Source organism: Bos indicus x Bos taurus, chromosome 1, assembly GCF_003369695.1.
Source record: "Bos indicus x Bos taurus breed Angus x Brahman F1 hybrid chromosome 1, Bos_hybrid_MaternalHap_v2.0, whole genome shotgun sequence".
NCBI lineage: Eukaryota > Metazoa > Chordata > Mammalia > Artiodactyla > Bovidae > Bos > Bos indicus x Bos taurus.
Window position 1 is genome coordinate 126,982,699 of NC_040076.1, and position 16,908 is coordinate 126,999,606.

The 16,908-nt window shown below is 44.7% G+C and overlaps 1 protein-coding gene across 14 annotated transcripts in view; it reads right to left on the reverse strand.

The window, feature by feature from the left end:
• ZBTB38 (zinc finger and BTB domain containing 38) overlaps positions 1-16,908 on the reverse strand; it is a 79,620-nt gene that overhangs the window by 25,835 nt on the left and 36,877 nt on the right. Inside the window, exons 7-8 of one of the 14 annotated variants that reach the window (XR_003511548.1) lie at positions 15,394-15,472; positions 1,289-1,414 (exon numbers count right to left, since the gene is read on the reverse strand). The exons of 11 other annotated variants lie outside the window; for them this stretch is intronic. The gene's annotated coding sequence lies outside the window, so the exon portion shown is untranslated. Of the gene's footprint in view, positions 1-1,288; positions 1,415-15,393; positions 15,473-16,567; positions 16,740-16,908 lie in introns of those variants that run through there. 2 more of the 14 variants (XR_003511546.1, XR_003511547.1) reach the window with 2 other exon arrangements.

Genomic DNA, 16,908 nt, shown 5'->3' on the forward strand with positions numbered 1-16,908 from the left:
TACATCCACAAGATGGTGCTGAGTCCACACAAAGAGATGCTCTTGGGTCCTGAGTCACTGGGGATCCAGTCCCCAAAACCTCGCTCAAAATGGGCAGATGAACGAATTTTGTTTCAAAATAAATAGACCTTGGGTGTTTTAGATAACAAAAAGCATAGAGCAAGTTTCTTAGTGGAGCATGCCTTCTAACTACTTCTTCATTTGCTATAGATGGATTCTCGAGATTCTTCAGACCAGGAGTAGGGACCACTCCACCCAGTGTGGGAATTTCCTCCTTAGAGGAGCAGTCCTCATGCAGAGCCCTCAGTTGTGACCTCTGCATGTGACAGCCCTTCGAAGGTTTGCATGTCCCTTCCCCGGGCTAAATATCTCTAGTTCCTTCAACTAGGCCCCAGCAAAGAGAATTTTATAGACAAGGAACTTTAGATAGTTTCATCCAACCCTCTCATTTTAGATGTGAGAAAATGGAGGCACAGAGAAGTAGAATGACTTGCATAAGGTCTCATGGTATCACTAAAACAGGTTTCCAGATTTCTGGCTCCATACACCGTAAGCATATCACCATACTCCTCAACTGACAGCCACCAAACCTGCTCACTGACACAGGACCTTAGAATGTTCTTGACTTCCCTAAGCCTCAGTCTCTTCACATATTAATTGGAGCAAATCATACAGCCCTCGTGGGCTGCTGGGGGGATTCAAGGAGAGTACCAGGTGGTGCTAGTGGTAAAGAGCCCACCTGCCAACGCAGGAGACGTAAGAGATGCGAGTTCGATCCCTGAGTTGGGAAGATCCCCAGGAGAAGGAAATGGCAACCCACTCCAGTATTCTTGCCTAGAGAACCCCATGGACAGAGAAGCCTGGTGGGCTAGAGTCCATGGGGTTGCAAAGAATCAGATGTGACTGAAGCAACTTCACACACACACACACACACACACACACACACACACACACACACACAGAAGGGCACCTAGCCAGGGCAAGTACATAGCAAATAGTAAGTGTGTGATAATTGATTTTATTTATAATATTCAGACTCTTTTTTTGGCATGGAGTTCTCCTTTCTGCCTTTGTAGTCTTCTTCTTCCGTGGCTTCCCAACTTCCAAGGCTGAATTTTTAAACTGATTCTCAAAAATTCATGTAGGCTTCCCATGTAGCTCAGCTGGTAAAGAATCTATCTACAATGCAGGAGACCTGAGTTCCACTCCTGGGTCAGGAAGATCCCCTGAAGAAGGAAATGGCAACCCACTCCAGTATCCTTGCGTGGAGAATCTCCTGGACAGAGAAGCCTGGTGGGCTACAGTTCATGGGGTCACAAGAGTCGGATATGACTTAGTGTTATCTTTCTTTCTTTCAAAAATTCACTCATTCTTGTGAAATGCAGTTGTGTTCCTTCGGTCCATAATTTTTAGTCTGTTGGAATATTTCAGAAAGACAATGCTATCTTAAAATATAACTACTGATTCCTTGAACATGATATGCTGACTCCTCCTTCAGAAACTTCCAAGTAAGTCTAGGGTGGTAATGTCTGTGACAAAAGGCAGTCTCCTCCAAAGACTGGCAGAATGTGATCATTCTTTTTACCCACTCAGACTTTATTTTAACTTCAGGACTGTTATACTGATGACGACTTAGAAAATATTCTTCAATTTGTTAGAATAAAAAAAGATAAAGCTCAGTATCATCTAAAAGAGGAAGAAGGTTACAGCCACACTATCAGGAAGCAACCCTGACTTTGCGAAGAGAAGCTCTGGTGTGTTAATACACTAATACGTTTGGATGAAGACACTGGGACCTCAGGGTAAGTGAACTTTTACCCTGAGACCTCAAAACTTCAGAGTTGCTGGGGGGTAAAGTTGTTGGGAATAGACTATGAGCTAAAGAACAAGATGGCAAGGCCCTGGAGCTGATCTGTGGTTCCTGGGCTGGTCCTTGGTTGCAGGCATTCTCCCAGCTCCATTGCTGGAGAAGGCAACCCACTCCAGTACTCTTGCCTGGAAAATTCCATGGATGGAGGAGTCTGGTAGGCTGCAGTCCACGGGGTCGCAAAGAGTCGGACACGACTGAGTGATTTCACTTTCCCTTTCCAGTTTCATGCACTGGAGAAGGAAATGGCAACCCACTCCAGTGTTCTTGCCTGGAGAATCCCAGGGATGGGGGAGCCTGGTGGGCTGCTGTCTATGGGGTCGCACAGAGTCGGACACGACTGAAGTGACTTAGCAGCAGCAGCAGCAGCTCCACTGTATCAACAAGCACAGGAATACTAATTCTCCAAACATTCTTCTCATTCCCTCATCCTAACTAGCTCAGGCCACTTGTTTTTCAGGGGCTCCCATCCCAGCATCCTCGGATCCTGCTGCTCTGGAGAATACAGCCAGCCTATAATCATTCCAGTGCCCATATCTGCTCACCCGGAAAAATACTGCCTTCCCCATCCTGCAGCTTTCCAAACACCAACCTTCTGGAAACTTTCTTGTTCAACAAAGGCAGAACAAAAAGAAAGAACACCTCACCTTACTCCTGTTTAGCTCTCTACCATTTATAAAGCAGGCTTCCCTGGTGGCTCAATGGTAAAGAATCTGCCTGCCAGGCAGGAGACATGAGTTGTATCCCTGGGTCGGGAAGATCCCCTGGAGAAGGAAATGGCAACCGACTCCAGTACTCTTCCCTAGGAAATCCCATGAACAGAGGAGTCTGGCGGGGCTACAGTCTATAGGGTCCCAAAGAGTCGGACATGACTTAGTGACTAAACAACAACGACGTCTACAAAGCACTTCCGCATGCAACATCTGATCTCCTTTCTCACAACACCCCTGTGGACTGTGAAATAATATTTCCATTTCAAAGATGAAGATGTTAAAGCTCAGAAAAATTAAACCAAAATCCAAACACCACATGGCTTTAAGTTGACCAGGTTGAGTTTTTCAACCCTGATCGTGTGACTCTGGATCAAATTCTTTCTAGCATACTTAAAAGGAAGACTGTATTTATGTGATTCTAAGTTTTAGTAAATATAAACCACTATCTCATCTTTTGATTGGTATGTTTAGTAGCTGTGTATCTTTGTCGGCCGAAGTCAATGTCAAATGTGTACTTGCCACTCAAAAAACTACACATCATCAGCTATTTTTACCAATAAAATGGGGTTTTCCTGTTCAGCCTATATACCACAGACATACTGCTGACTAGCTGATCATTTATGCATTTTACTTCATATTCTCTGCCATTCTGCATGACTTGACCACACAGTGCTTTATTTAATTCATTCTGTAAAATGGGAATGATGCCTGAGATGATGATCATGATAGTTAAATGAGGCATGATTACAGAGACCTCAGCTAGCAGGTGTTCCCTTCAGTTCAGTTCAGTCACTCAGTTGTGTCTGACTCTTTGCGACCCCATGGTCTGCAGCATGGCAGGCTTCCCTGTCCATCACCAACTCCAAGAGCTTACTCAAACTCATGTCCATTGAGTTGGTGATGCCATCCAACCATCTCATTCTCTGTCATCCCCTTCTCCTCCTGCCTTTGACCTTTCCCAACACCAGGGTCTTTTCCAATGAGTCAGTTCTTCACACCAGGTGGCCAAAATATTGAAGTTTCAGCTTCAGCATCGTCCTTCCAAAAAAATATTCAGGACTGATTTCCTTTAGGATTGACTGGTTTGATCTCCTTGCAGTCCAAGAGTCTTCTCCAACACCACAGTTCATAAGCATCAATTCTTTGGCGCTCGTCCTTCTCTATGGTCCAACCCTCAGATCCATACATGACTAATGGAAAAACCATAGCTTTGACTAGATTTGACTAGCTTTTAACTAGGTGGTCACTTAATGGTATTATATACTACTGCTTCTACTGCTACAACTTCATTACATTCACTAAAACCAAGTAGAGTTTTTTAAAAATATTTATTTATTTGGCTGCACCAGGACTATGCACTAAGGATCTTCATTCTTTATTGTGGCACACAGGATCATTTTAGTTGTGGCATGCGAACTCTCAGTTGCGGAATGTGGGATCTAGTTTCCTTACTAGGGATCAAACTTGGGCCCCCTGCTTTGGGAGTGTGGAGTTTGAGCCACTGGACCACCAGGGAAGTCCCTTAAGTAGACTTTTGTTTTCTAAAAAGTGCCTGATGTACTATAAGGCAGTATGGATACCATGATTCAGAGAAGCAGAAAAATGATTTCGCCCCTTGGCCTTATTTAATCCTTTATTTCTTTTCAGAAAGCTCCTGGAGCCCACAGTCCAATGGAGGACACAGACATGCAGACAAACAGCTCCTCCGTGATGACGGAAGTGCTCTAATGAGCACGCCCAGGGCTTTGAAGGAGGCAGCCTTACACTGAGTTTGGGGAAGAATAGTCAGGGAAAATGAGGTGGAACCGAGTCTTGAGAGACAGGGAGAATTTCTCTGGGATCTAAGAAGGAAAAAGGCATTCTATTCTAATAAGAGGTCAGGCAAAGGCAAAGGAGCAGGAAACAGAATGACACATTTGGAGACTGGCAAAGAGGTGGGGCTTCCCACATGGCTCAGTGTTAATGAATCTCCAATGCAGGAGACGCAAGAGACACGGGTTGGATCCCTGGACTGGAAAGATCCCCTGGAGAAGGGCATGGCAACCCACTCCAGTATTCTTGCCTGGGAAATCCCACGGCCAGAGGAACCTGGTGGGCTACAGTCTGTGGGGTTGCAGAGAGTCAGACATGACTTAGTGACTAAACACACACAGAGGTGGGATGTCTGCTGCACAGGCGCTGGGCAGGGCCAGATGGGAGATGGAGATGGAGAGACTGGCAGGGACCTTGATCCTCTAGCCTAGTAGAGAAACCTTACCTGCATACTTGAATCACCTATGAGAACTCGAGAACATGAACACTCAGGCTCCATCTCGAGATTCTAATTTGTTTGGTCTTGAGTAAAAAGAAAAAACTCTCCAGGTGATTCTAATGTGCACGCAGGACAATGGTGAGTACTTTAAAAGATCTGAAGCAGAATCATTTAGACAAATATGCAGACAGGTCATTCTGGGAGCAGTTTGATGAGAAGGATGTCTGGAGGGGGCTGGAAAGAAGGCAAGGAGACAGCTGGGGATGACAAAGAGAGAAATAAGTAAAAGCTATTTGAATGGAAGAATCAACTAGTTATAAACTCGAGGAGAGAGAAAGGGGGAACAAGACCAGAGGGCTGGTCTGGCAGAAGAAGAATTAAGTCAGTGTGGCCTCTGAGGAGCCTGGTGGGAGACACAGCTGGCACTCTCAAGCAGGACGCCTCCACAGTGGACTTTGATCCACGATGGACTTTGATGCTATGAGGAAGCTGGGCTGAGGATGCAGCCATGCATCGCACTGACACACAAGCTGGCTGCACACAAGAGCATGGGTGCTGCCCAAGGAAAGCGGATGAAAAAGAAATAGGGCAGAAGAAGGAACTTGACCAATACTGAGAGGTGATTGGATGTATCAGAATCACCTGGAGGTTCTTACTAAAAATTTAGTTTCTTGGTGCTACCCTAGACTGAATCAGAACAGCCAGGGGGTAAGACCCCAGAAACTGATTTTTCCCAAGTTCCCAGGCACTTCTGAATCAAGGTTAGGCTGGACACTGTATCAGTTTGCTAACATTGCCATAACAAACTACCACAAACTTGGTGACGTAAAACAACAGAGATTTATTCTCTCACAGCTAATGGAGGCCAGAGGTCCAAAACCAAGACGCAGGCAGGGCCGTGCCCTCTCTGAAGCCCCCAGGGGGAGAATCCTTCCTGCCTCTTCCAGCTTGTGATGGTTCTACGGGCCCTTGGCCTGTGGCTGCGTAACCCCAGTCTCTGCCTTCATGCTCACGTGGCCCTCCCCTCTTTCTGCATCTCTCTTCTGTGTGTCTCTTATAAGGACACCTGCCATTGGATTCAGGGTCCACCTGGTAATCCAGGATGAATTCATCTCAAGATCCTTAAACATTTACATCTGTGAAGACCCCCTCTTTCCCCAAAATGTCACATTCACAGCTTTGGGGATGTAGAAACATCCTTGGCGGGCTACCAGACACCATGACAATAACTCGACTGGGTGGATGGGGGAGGGGACTGGAGTCCAGAACTCCAAGCTAAGTTCTCCAACAGTGGCAGGAAGAGGTGGGAAAAAGAAAACACTCTCTCTCTCAACCGAGAGAGAGTCATCTGCTAAGTACACAGCTCCACTTCTAAGTCTCGTGCAGCCCTAGGGATCCCAGGCCACTAAGTATCCAGGACTCCATCTGAAAGTACTTTAGAAAACAGAAAAAAGCACCACAATTACCGATTGATAAAATACTAGACCACGTTACCCTCAAAATAGAGGTGAGAGCTTTGAAGGGCTGAAAAGGCTTTTATTAATTTGCTTTCTAAACTAAGTGAATTTGATTTGAAGCTAGGATTTCATCTCTAAGATGCTGTGGCCATTTTCTCCTCACCACCTTAGTAACTTCCAGTCCAAACAATAAGTCACCATGGGGGCATGGCATCAGTTATTTCCATTTTCTGAAATATTTCCTAGTAGGGATTTCCCTGGCAGTCAGGGGGTACGGGTTTGATCCTTGGTTGGGGAGCTAAGATCCCATATGGCCCAAAACCCAAAAAAACATTAAAAAAAAATCCACAGAAGCAATAATGTAACAAATTTAATAAAGACTTTAAAAAACAGTGCACATCAAAAAAAAATTTTTTTTAAAGTGTTTCCAAGGAGCGGGCGATATTCTTCAGTCAACAACTCTGAAGAAGGTTCAGTTATACCCCACTTCTCATCACCTACCAGTGCCCCAAAATCTTCACGGACTGACCTCATTTTTATATCTACACATGCTCTACCTTCAAAGTTCTATATTATTACTATTTGGTGGGCTCCCTGATGCACAAAAGTGGTCTATCCTCTAACAAGGAATTCCCCTGCTTGGCAAAAGGGTTTGCATGGCCAAAGGGTCAATGGCAAGTGGTGGGGGTGTGTGAGTAAGGAGTCCGGTACTTGGCTGAAGTTAAAGTTGCAGCCAGGGGACAAAGCCTTCGGGATCAGATTCCCAGCGTGGTCAAAACCACCCCATCATACAAGCCTACAGTGTAATGTGAAAGGCACACCTCTCCATAGCCTCCACCCAGAGACTGTCCCAAAGAGACTGTGTGGAGGTACACAACCAAAAAGAAACCAAGTTTCCGTATCTGCTGGGGAAACGACAATAGTTATCATGGTGATGATGATGGTGCCAATGACGATAAAAGCTAATATTTACTGAGCACTTTCTACGTGCCAGGCCCTGTGCTGAGTGTTTGCAGACATTATGACTCACTTAGCACCAAGAGAGCTGATGAAAAGGAGAGTGATTAAAAGATGTTTAGAAAAAAGGGAAGGCATTATAAATTCCAGGATGTTCGGAAGGTCAATAGAGTGTCAACAGAGAAAGGGAGGACAATTCTCACATTGTCCCAGCCTAGGATGAGTTAGGAAGTAGCTAACTGCCTAATATTTCAGAAAGCATTCTTGGGCCAAGGAGGTCAATATCACAGACCAAGTTTATCAAGATATGCCTGCTGTCCCGTTTTCACCCCATTGCCCAAGACCATCCAGATCAGCCTTGGCATTTAGCTGCCTTGGGAGTGACGTGGCCAGATAAGATGGGGCTTCCTTTGGTGGGTTCTTCCTGTTGCATCCTGAAATGGGCACTCTGAGCACAGAGCAGCTTAATCAAGGCTGCTTTGTCTGATGCCCCTCCAGATATCCTTGGACACAAAAGCTGTGTTCTCCTGACGAATCACTGCCCATATGAGATGGACACACTTCACAGCCAAAGTAGCTCCTTTCTTTGCTGTGACATGGAGAAGGCTCGATGGCCACGAATTTTTCTTGGGCTGGGCCTTGGAGAGCTCCAAGCCCAACGCTCTGCAGGAAAAGGCTGGGCAGGTTGCCACTGAGGAAATCCAGCCTGGTGGATTGAGTCAGATGGCGAAGCTCTACAGCTGCCGAGCAGAGCAGCAGTCCAGAGGCTGAGTAGGCCTGCGGACCTGGCTCATTCAGCCCTACGGTATTTTAGAAGTTTTCATGTCCTCCAGTTTGCCATGATCTAACCTTTCTATCTTCTTAAATCCAGCCTACATTGAACATTCATATCACCTTCCTGTCCCTGTATATATCAGCATTTTAGACCCTAATCTACAATGACATAGAGATAGATCACTTAGGCCTTAAAGTACCGGTGATTCCTACAGTGATTCACAGGCCTCCTAAAATTTAAATGGTGAGATACCAGTATTCAAGCTTTCAAAATTACAGAAGTACTCCATTTTAATGAAGAAGAGGGGGTCAGAAGCCCTAACATGGAATATCTTTGGGTCACATAATATTCCTTCACATTCCCTCCAGTCTGTTCACTCCCATGTGGAAAATTTCCTACTGTATGAGTCCTGGGAGACAAAAAGGGTAGATATCAAATTCTCCACTTTGATTCAAACTGTTTTATTTTTAAATTTTTATTTGTTCATTTTTGGTTGTACTGCAAAGCTTGCAGGCTCTTAGTTCCCTGACCAGGGATTGAACCTTGGTTCCAGCAGTGAAAGCACGGAATAATAACCACTGGACCACCAGGGCATTCCCTAAAGTCATTTTAATGATACGGTCTGCTCAAACTCTGAGAAAGGGATGATAACTCCTCATCAGACCTCCACACAATCAGACTCACACTCTCAGAGGCATCCATTTTTAGAGAGGGTTCCAGGGGCTTCCCTGGAGGTCCAGTGGCTAAGACACCGCTTCCACTGCACGGGGTGCAGGTTTGATCCTCTGTTGGGAAACGAAGATCCTGCATCCCATGCAGCATGGCCAAAAAAATTTTTTTAACTAAAAAAATAAATCTAGGAAAAGAGGTTTCCATATTCATCATTAGCAGGTGATGTAACAAGGGAAGCAGTAACTACAGAGGATGCACAGCTCCTTACCGGATAAGGGCATTTTGAATTGGTATCATGCTCCTTCACTGCATTACCTAGACAATAACAATTCTAGAAACTAGATCACAGAAGCACAGCCTGGATGTCAAGCAAAAGGGTCAACACAATAAAGCCTAAACCAGCAAGATCACAAGTGTCCTTGGGGAATCTCAGAGAAGTTCTCAGTGGAACAACAGAGATCTCTTCAAGGAAGCAACCGTACCTGGTCTAGAGACTTTGGGGGTGCTGGCGCAGAGCAAATCCCTTGGTCTGGAGACCAAGCTAAGCATTTGTCATACTGTGGGCGGGGGGCAGGGGCAGGTGGGAACCTCCTGGAGAACAGCTCCTGATGCTCTTGCCCCACTCTGCCATACTTCCTCTCCACCGTCAACAGACAAACCTGTGTTCCCAGCAGATCCTCACCTGGATCCATCCAAAATGCCAATGTACGGAGATGATTTTTACGGCCCTGGGCTGTCAGCTATTTATTTGAGTCCACGTAGATACTTTCCTTGCACACACATTCCTTCTCTTTTGTTTTCCACAATCTCTCCCCCCAGTGTTTTCCATCATTTCTCTCCACCTCCCGTTTTCCCAGTTTGAAGCCACCACTGGCAATACCGCAATCTCTGGAAAGAGGCCAGGCATGACACACACTTTGTGGAACTGTCACCTCGCCCTGCGGTTCAGGAGGTGCGGGAGACTGGAGGGACCGTCCAACAAGCCCACCAGCTGGGCTGACACATGACCAGAGGCCCAGAAACTTTTCTGTACTGCAGAAATGTTACCAAAACTCTGGCCAGACACACACATGGATGCACAATGGTTCAGACAAAAGAAACCGACTGGGAAAAACTGTGGGGCGGGGGGAGGGCAGAGTATTAAAGGAACTAAATTCCTGTTTGCTTCTGCCAAGTTTACCCACAAAATAAATCTGATCAAAACTGAATGAAGGTTTCTGGCAGTAGGTATCCAAACAGTTCCCCCTGCTCACCTGTTTTAGAATGAAATGATCAGGGGGCGAAGGGACACAGGGAACAATTACGTCAATAAATATGTTGCCTGAATTAAAAAAAAAAAAAAAAGTAAAATTCCCCAGACAAACCTTAACTCAGTGTAGATATTAGCCCACAATAGACTGTTTAGAAAAATTATGCTTTAAATACACTGATTAAGAAAAAAAAAATCTAAAAATAGGCTGTTCTGTAGAACAGCTCGAGTCTCTGCCTGTGCTTTCATTTTAGAAAACAAATGCTCATGGACTCCTCGGGGGAGGGGTTTAGCACAGGGATTCAAACTCACAGAAAATGGCCACCGGGTTTCAGAAACCTGAACGCAACTACCAGGGGCACTCAGGGGACCTTCTGGAAACACAGGGCACTTACCTTTCACAACAGTCAGTGCTAGAGACAGATATAACCTGGTTTGTTTTGCCCCGCCAGCGACATAAATCATGGCCTCCAAAGTGTTTGTTTGCTGAACGCCACAATGACTAATCACCCGACTTTTATTTTTCTCCCTGAGCCAGAGAACCTCATGTGGGGGGCGGGGAACAGGTCATTTTTAGTGTAAGGGAGCTGCTAGGATTGGAGGTAAGATTCCCGTTTAAGCTTCATACATGAAAAAGAGAAGTTAAGGACCTCGAAAAGTATTTCCTAAAATAGGGACGCGCAGTCTTCTTATCAGACATGCCAATCATTCAATAGAAAAGAAAGTCTTAAAATAGATCATTCAAACATGGTACAAAGCTCTTGAGTGATTTCCTGAAACTTGTCAAAAAACAAAAATGAATATTCAGACTTAAATAAACAACCAAACAAGGTCAGAACTCACTTCACAGTGTATATTCATTTACAGGGAAAAAACAAAATGTTCTCCCAGGTAATTTACAATGCTTCTGTGCAAAAAAAGTCAACTTGCAGGGCAGAGTGGCTAAAGCAAACTCCAGAATTGCTAGACCTTGACAGGAAAAAATCTTAAAGGTCAGGCTTTTTTTTTTCAAACCCGATTTAGCACAGCACCCGGGGTGGGCCAGTTCTCTAATGTCTGAGTAAAACCCCATTTGGGGCTTCATTTCACTGCCACGTCATCGCTTTTTCCGTCTATCCCTGTGCCTTCGGCTTCCTCAAAGTGGTCCTCCCACCCCTTCCCGTTTTAAAGCAAAGATGGAACATGCATTAGTCTGAGGGAAAGGGTGGAACAGGCAACAGAAGGAAATTTGCAGCAGGGACCCGAGATGCAGTGAGACTGGCCATGGCCTCCCCTACGAGTATCAAGGACCACCCGAGACCTTGGCACACCTGCTCTCCGAGTTTGGGTCAAGGACTATAGGACCAGAATAGACAGTCTACACAGGGACAGACCAGAATGCTGAGTAGATTCTGAGACCAAAAAACTCTTCCCTTTGGTCTAGAAGTGAATTGGCGTTCCATTAGAGCTAATCAGAAATGGCCATGCCTGCGTGAAAATGCTTATGTGTTTGGGGAGATGGATTCTGAATGCCGCTGTCTTCTGCCTGGCGAGATAATAAATTCAGCTCTGTTTTTACTGAATCGCTGGTCTTATTATCTAGTGATCATCAACTCTGCAAATAATCACAAGTGTCCTAACACACAAACAAGAAAAATAACACAAACAGAACGGGACCTAGAAACAATATCCCATGCACAAAGCAGGAAGTGGCAGCTTGTATCTATCTCACCTGGCACAAAGCCAGCCTTCAGGGGGTGGCCGAAAGACCCCCAGGATGCTCTTTTAGCACTTGAACAGCCACTGGATTCCTCAGGACCACAGGGCAACGAGGACCACGTGCACAGGTGTGACCAGCAACATGGGCTGTGCGAGCTGGGTCTTCCTCTTTATACTCCTTGAGAAAATGCTTCGTTCCTCTCAAAACTAAATTATTGGAGACCTTAGAAATTTTCACTTAAATAAAAGAGGAAAAAATGCTTTAAAAAATAGGAGACAGCCTTCTGCCTCTCTTAGCTTAAAAGGAAAATTTTCTTGACTCTCTTAATTGACAAGAATCCAAGAGCTTCGATGGAACAGGAAGTTTGCATTGTGGTGTCTTTCTGGTGACGTTTGTGAGAAGCCTAGCAGGCATGGCGGGCTGCTCTCGTCAACAGAACAGTTGGAGAGAGCCAGTGCTTCCTTGGGCTTGGCTTGCTGACTGCCCATTCCTGCTCTCCTGATAATCCACCTTACGACAGGACCTACCCGTTTCTGTAGCAAACTGAAACAGGCAAGGGACACTAGCTTCTGTTCCCCGTCTGCCACAAGTGGTGTGACCCTGAGCAAATCCTATGACTTCCCTGCACTTCCGTTCCCTTATCTGGAATGTGAAGAGGCTGGGCTAGTTTATTTCCTCAGGTTCTTTCCAGCCATAAAGTTTCAAACCATGATTCCTTACCTCCTATTTTGTCACCTGTTGACTGATTCCCCAGCCAGTAGAAAAAAATCCTCATTTCCTCCAAAGCAGAGCATCTCTCCCACCCTTAAACCCATGCACTTTCCTCAAAAGGGTATGGGGTAAAGGCCGGACTCAAGGTCTGGCCAGTACAAGTACACCTTGGAGAACAGTGGGAGGGAGCTTCGCAACTGGGATCTCTGGCCAACCTCAGACGTGGAGTTACCATCTGCTTGTTTTAGCACACCTGCTTTTCTGCTGGGGAGGAAGTAGAATTACTGCTGGAAGGAGCCTTTTCTATCACTGAACCAAACTTTCTCAGGTTACAGGTGAGGAAATCAAGCCAGCACAGTTCTGTGCCTTTCCGTCCCAAGGCTGCACACTGGGTCACGGGAGCCAGTCCCAGGTCTCCAGTCCGATCTTTTACAGGATGCTCTTTGACCTCCCCTCAACCCCCCCACTGCAGGGCTCTGGGCTCTTTCCCCTGTAGAATTCCTTAGGGCCCCAGGGCAATCCCCTAAGGAACTGTTTTAAACTTTCAAAGTGACAGAGCAACTCTGGGAACATAAAGCCCCACACAGGGACAGTGACAGCTATAAAGTGAAAGTGAAAGTAAAGTCGCTCAGTCGTGTCTGACTCTTTGAGACCCCATGGACTGTAGCTCGCCAGGCTCCTCCGTCCATGGGATCTTCCAGGCAAGATTACCGGAGTGGGTTGCCATTTCCTTTTCCAGATGATTTTCCTGACCCAGGGATAGAACCTAGGTCTCCTGCATTACAGGCAGATGCTTTACAGTCTGAGCTACCAGGGAAGTCTAATGACAGCTATAGCAAGAGGTCAAACAAATCTTTGACCTTATCAGTGCAGCAATCCACTGGTATCTTCGGTCTAAAAGACAAGCCTGCAGCAGCACTTAGATGGTAGATAAGAACAGGTGAGAAAGATAGGGAGGCCCTGAGGGTAGGGTCCTGATCTGATGATACCTAGCACCAAGCTCATATTTGTTGAATGAATTCAAGTTTGCACATTACCACTGTCCATTCGCTTCTTGTCAAAAATTCTGAGATTACTGGAATACCAGGGGCAAGGGTCTCTAAACCACAATCAGGAACGATGAGCTATTTCATGCTCTCAGTATGTGACTGGGGAAACTACGTGGGGTGTGGAGACAGAAGGCTGGACTTTGGAGCCAGATAAGAGCCCAAAGTGTGAAAAACTCATGTTTACAACATCAGACTGAACCTCTCAGACTCAATTTCTGCCACACCAGTTATCTGGAGATTAGAGTAAGATGGCCGAGATAATGCATGTAAGGGGCAGGATGGACTCCATGAAATTCAGTTCAGTCTTCTCCCCTCAGGGCCTATGTGTTTCGACATAGAAGCCCTGATTCTAAGCAAGGCTCCAGGACACTGGCATCCTGTTCCCAAAAAAGTGAACTGTCAGTGGAATGCCAACAACAGTTATAAAATGAATCAGTAGAGTTTTAATAAACATATCCCCATTGAGTCACCTGATTTTTAAATTACATACAAGGAATGTAAAGTGCAATTTAATAAACACGAGTCAAATATGTTTTATATTCTCCATAAATAGCTTAACACCAAACATGTATGTATGTCTCAATCCTTTCCTGTGAATAAATAAAGAGAGCTGGGATGAGGAGGAGAAAAAAAGGATAAATTATTCTCTCACCTATAAAATGAGGTTGGAAACAATGTGAACTAGTCTAAAAAGTATATGATTACAAGATGTGAAGAAAAAAGAAATATGACACGGATGTTTGTCAACCAGAAGACAGAGTCAGATAGACAGATGCATCAAACTATTTTAATGGTGTGCTTGTGCACTGTTACTGCCATTAAATATGTTATTGATAACAACACTTAAAGTTGCACTGGTTTTTCAAACTCTGAGCATAGGAACAGGGTGTTACCACTTACTCCACAGGAAAAGAAGTTGATATGAGGGCTGTGTCACCCAGTACTGCTGTGGCTACACCGCAGATGGCAACAGTGGGGTGTGATAAGACTACCATTCCTTCACTATCTGGGATCAACGTGTCTTTATCTTATTACAAAATAATTCATAAACATGAATAACACAAAACTTTTGAGTACAGGCACGTCTTTATGGATTTTAAATGAACCTATCAAGTCTCAGGTTTATCTCCTTTCTCTGCTTCCTAAAATCTGGCATTTGCTAATCTTCATCACTGCAGTACTTGCTTAAAATGAACATTCTCAGGAGTCTGCCCGAAATTTACTGAATTTGAGTCTCTGTGCCAAGGACCTGAGAACCTACATTTTAGTCAATCTCTCAGGTGTAATCTTTTATAAAAAGATTTTTTTTTGATGTGGACCATTTTTAAAGTCTTTATTGTATGTATTACAATATTTCTTCTGTTTCGTGTTCTGGTTTTTTGGCCGTGAGGTGTGTGGGAACTTATCTCTCCTACCACAGATCGAACCCACACCACCTGCATTGGAAGGTGAAGCCTTAACCACTGGACCACCAGGGAGCTCCTTCCCAGGTAGATTCTTATCCATACTAAACTGCAGGTCATTTGAACTCTCACAGGATAGACTAGCTATCATGGAAGGTATGCGTGTGCCATGACTAGATGAACATGCTAAAATAAGTCATAAAAATAAGCCTTTAGGTATAGACAGATATTAGACAAAAATACATATACCTAAAAAATTGTAAGGGGAATGGAATTAGCACTTATTAATTGCCTACTATGGCATGGATCCTGACCAAGTTATATATTACTCAATCTCCAAAACAATCCTATTTGAGTTATGGATGGAAAAAGTTAGGCTTAGAGAGTAACTTTTCTGAAGTCACAACCCTGGAAAATGGCCCAGCTAGGTTGTGAAATAGATTTATCTGACCCCAGCCTTCTCATTCCATTGTACTAAGCTCATATGCCCATGAAATACATACACACACGTGCGCGTGCACACACACACACACACACTCTCTCTTTCCCCTGTCATACAACAGTCACGTGGCAAAAGGCAAAATACAAACCTGATTACTGTTAGAAACCTTTACATCAACAGCAATGTAGTTTTTAAGAACTTTCTATCAACGGATATTCTTTGGTCGTCTGTTGACAACAGAATAAAGAGGACAACAACCGTCAAAACCACATTTAACATCTTGAAATTTTAGTAATCGGAAGTGTGTTTTGGGGCTTGCTAGGATAAAATTTTTGCAGTGATTCTTGATTTGTGCAAACTAACACATTTTTTTTTGGAAATGAAACCACTTGAGATCCATTCTGCAAGTCATAGCATGTTACCAAGGAAAACAACAAGTAAGGGATCTAGCACTTGTCAATCCGATGGCCGTCTTGGGCCTCATATCCCCTGTCTCGTTCATCTGGGCTTCCCTGGTGGCCAAGTGGTAAAGAATCTGGCTGCAGTGCAGGAGACCCGGGTTCACTCCCTGAGTGGGGCAGATCCCCTGGAGGAGGGCATGGCAACTGACTCTAGTCCTCTTGCCTGGGAATCGTGACCGAAGCGACTAAGCAGAAGCCTAACACTTCACGCTCTCTCCTCTGGGAAACCCTCTAGTGCTGGCTTCCAGAGCCCTGTTCTCCCATTCTTCTTTGCTCTCTTGTCAGACTTTTTGCTAGGTCCTCCATAACGTCCTTCTTTTCTCAGAAGGCTCCATCCTCAAGCTTTGCCTCTCTACGGTTTTTCACTGGAAAATTTGTTCTCTCATCTCTTAACTTTTTTTATATCAGTGATTCTAAACTAGCCCTGGCCTCCCTCTGGGGTGCAAAACCACTGATCATCTAGGGGACATCATACTTCATACTTCAACACTTCAAACTCAGCCCCTCGAAAATGTAGTCGCTCACCCTTCTCCAAGTTGTCTTCATGGGTACCACTGCTCTGGAAATCTCAGTGTCAGCTTTAGCTGTTTTTTCTCTACTCAGATGTCAGATTGGGTCAGTTTTTCCCTTTGCGTCTGTTCCTTTCCCATTTCACTGCTATCATCCATTTCCGGCGTTCCCCAAGTTCCCTCCACCCTGCCTTTTCCTTGGTGGATTCTGGCGCCCTTCTAACTGGTCTCCCTGTCTCTGGTTTCTGCCCTGCCTTTTCTTCTGATTTCAAAGTAGGTACTCGATAAATATTTGCTGTGACATTTATAGAACTCCTAGAAGTTTGCAAAGCACACTCACACTCAACATCTCATTTGTTCCATTTGAAGCTTAAGTTTATTACAAGTAGCATTCCAGGCTTACAATCTGATTTCTGTTACTTGAGGCAATCACTGGAGCTACTTCTAACTTTGAACCTTGTAAATTAAAGCATCTCTTAAATTGCTTTACTTTTGAAGATTCAGTGTCTTGTGTGGCCTACAAGCTAAAAGAGAAGAGCATTTCAAGTCAGAGAGAGAGCCCCCTTGCCAAAATGCTTTTTTCTCTGCTGATAAAGGTGATGGTAACAGCAAAATCAAAATTTAAAAGAAACTCCTTTCTGAAGATTTTTAAAAAAAGTTTTTCCTATTTATCCCGTTGGTATCTTATTTACA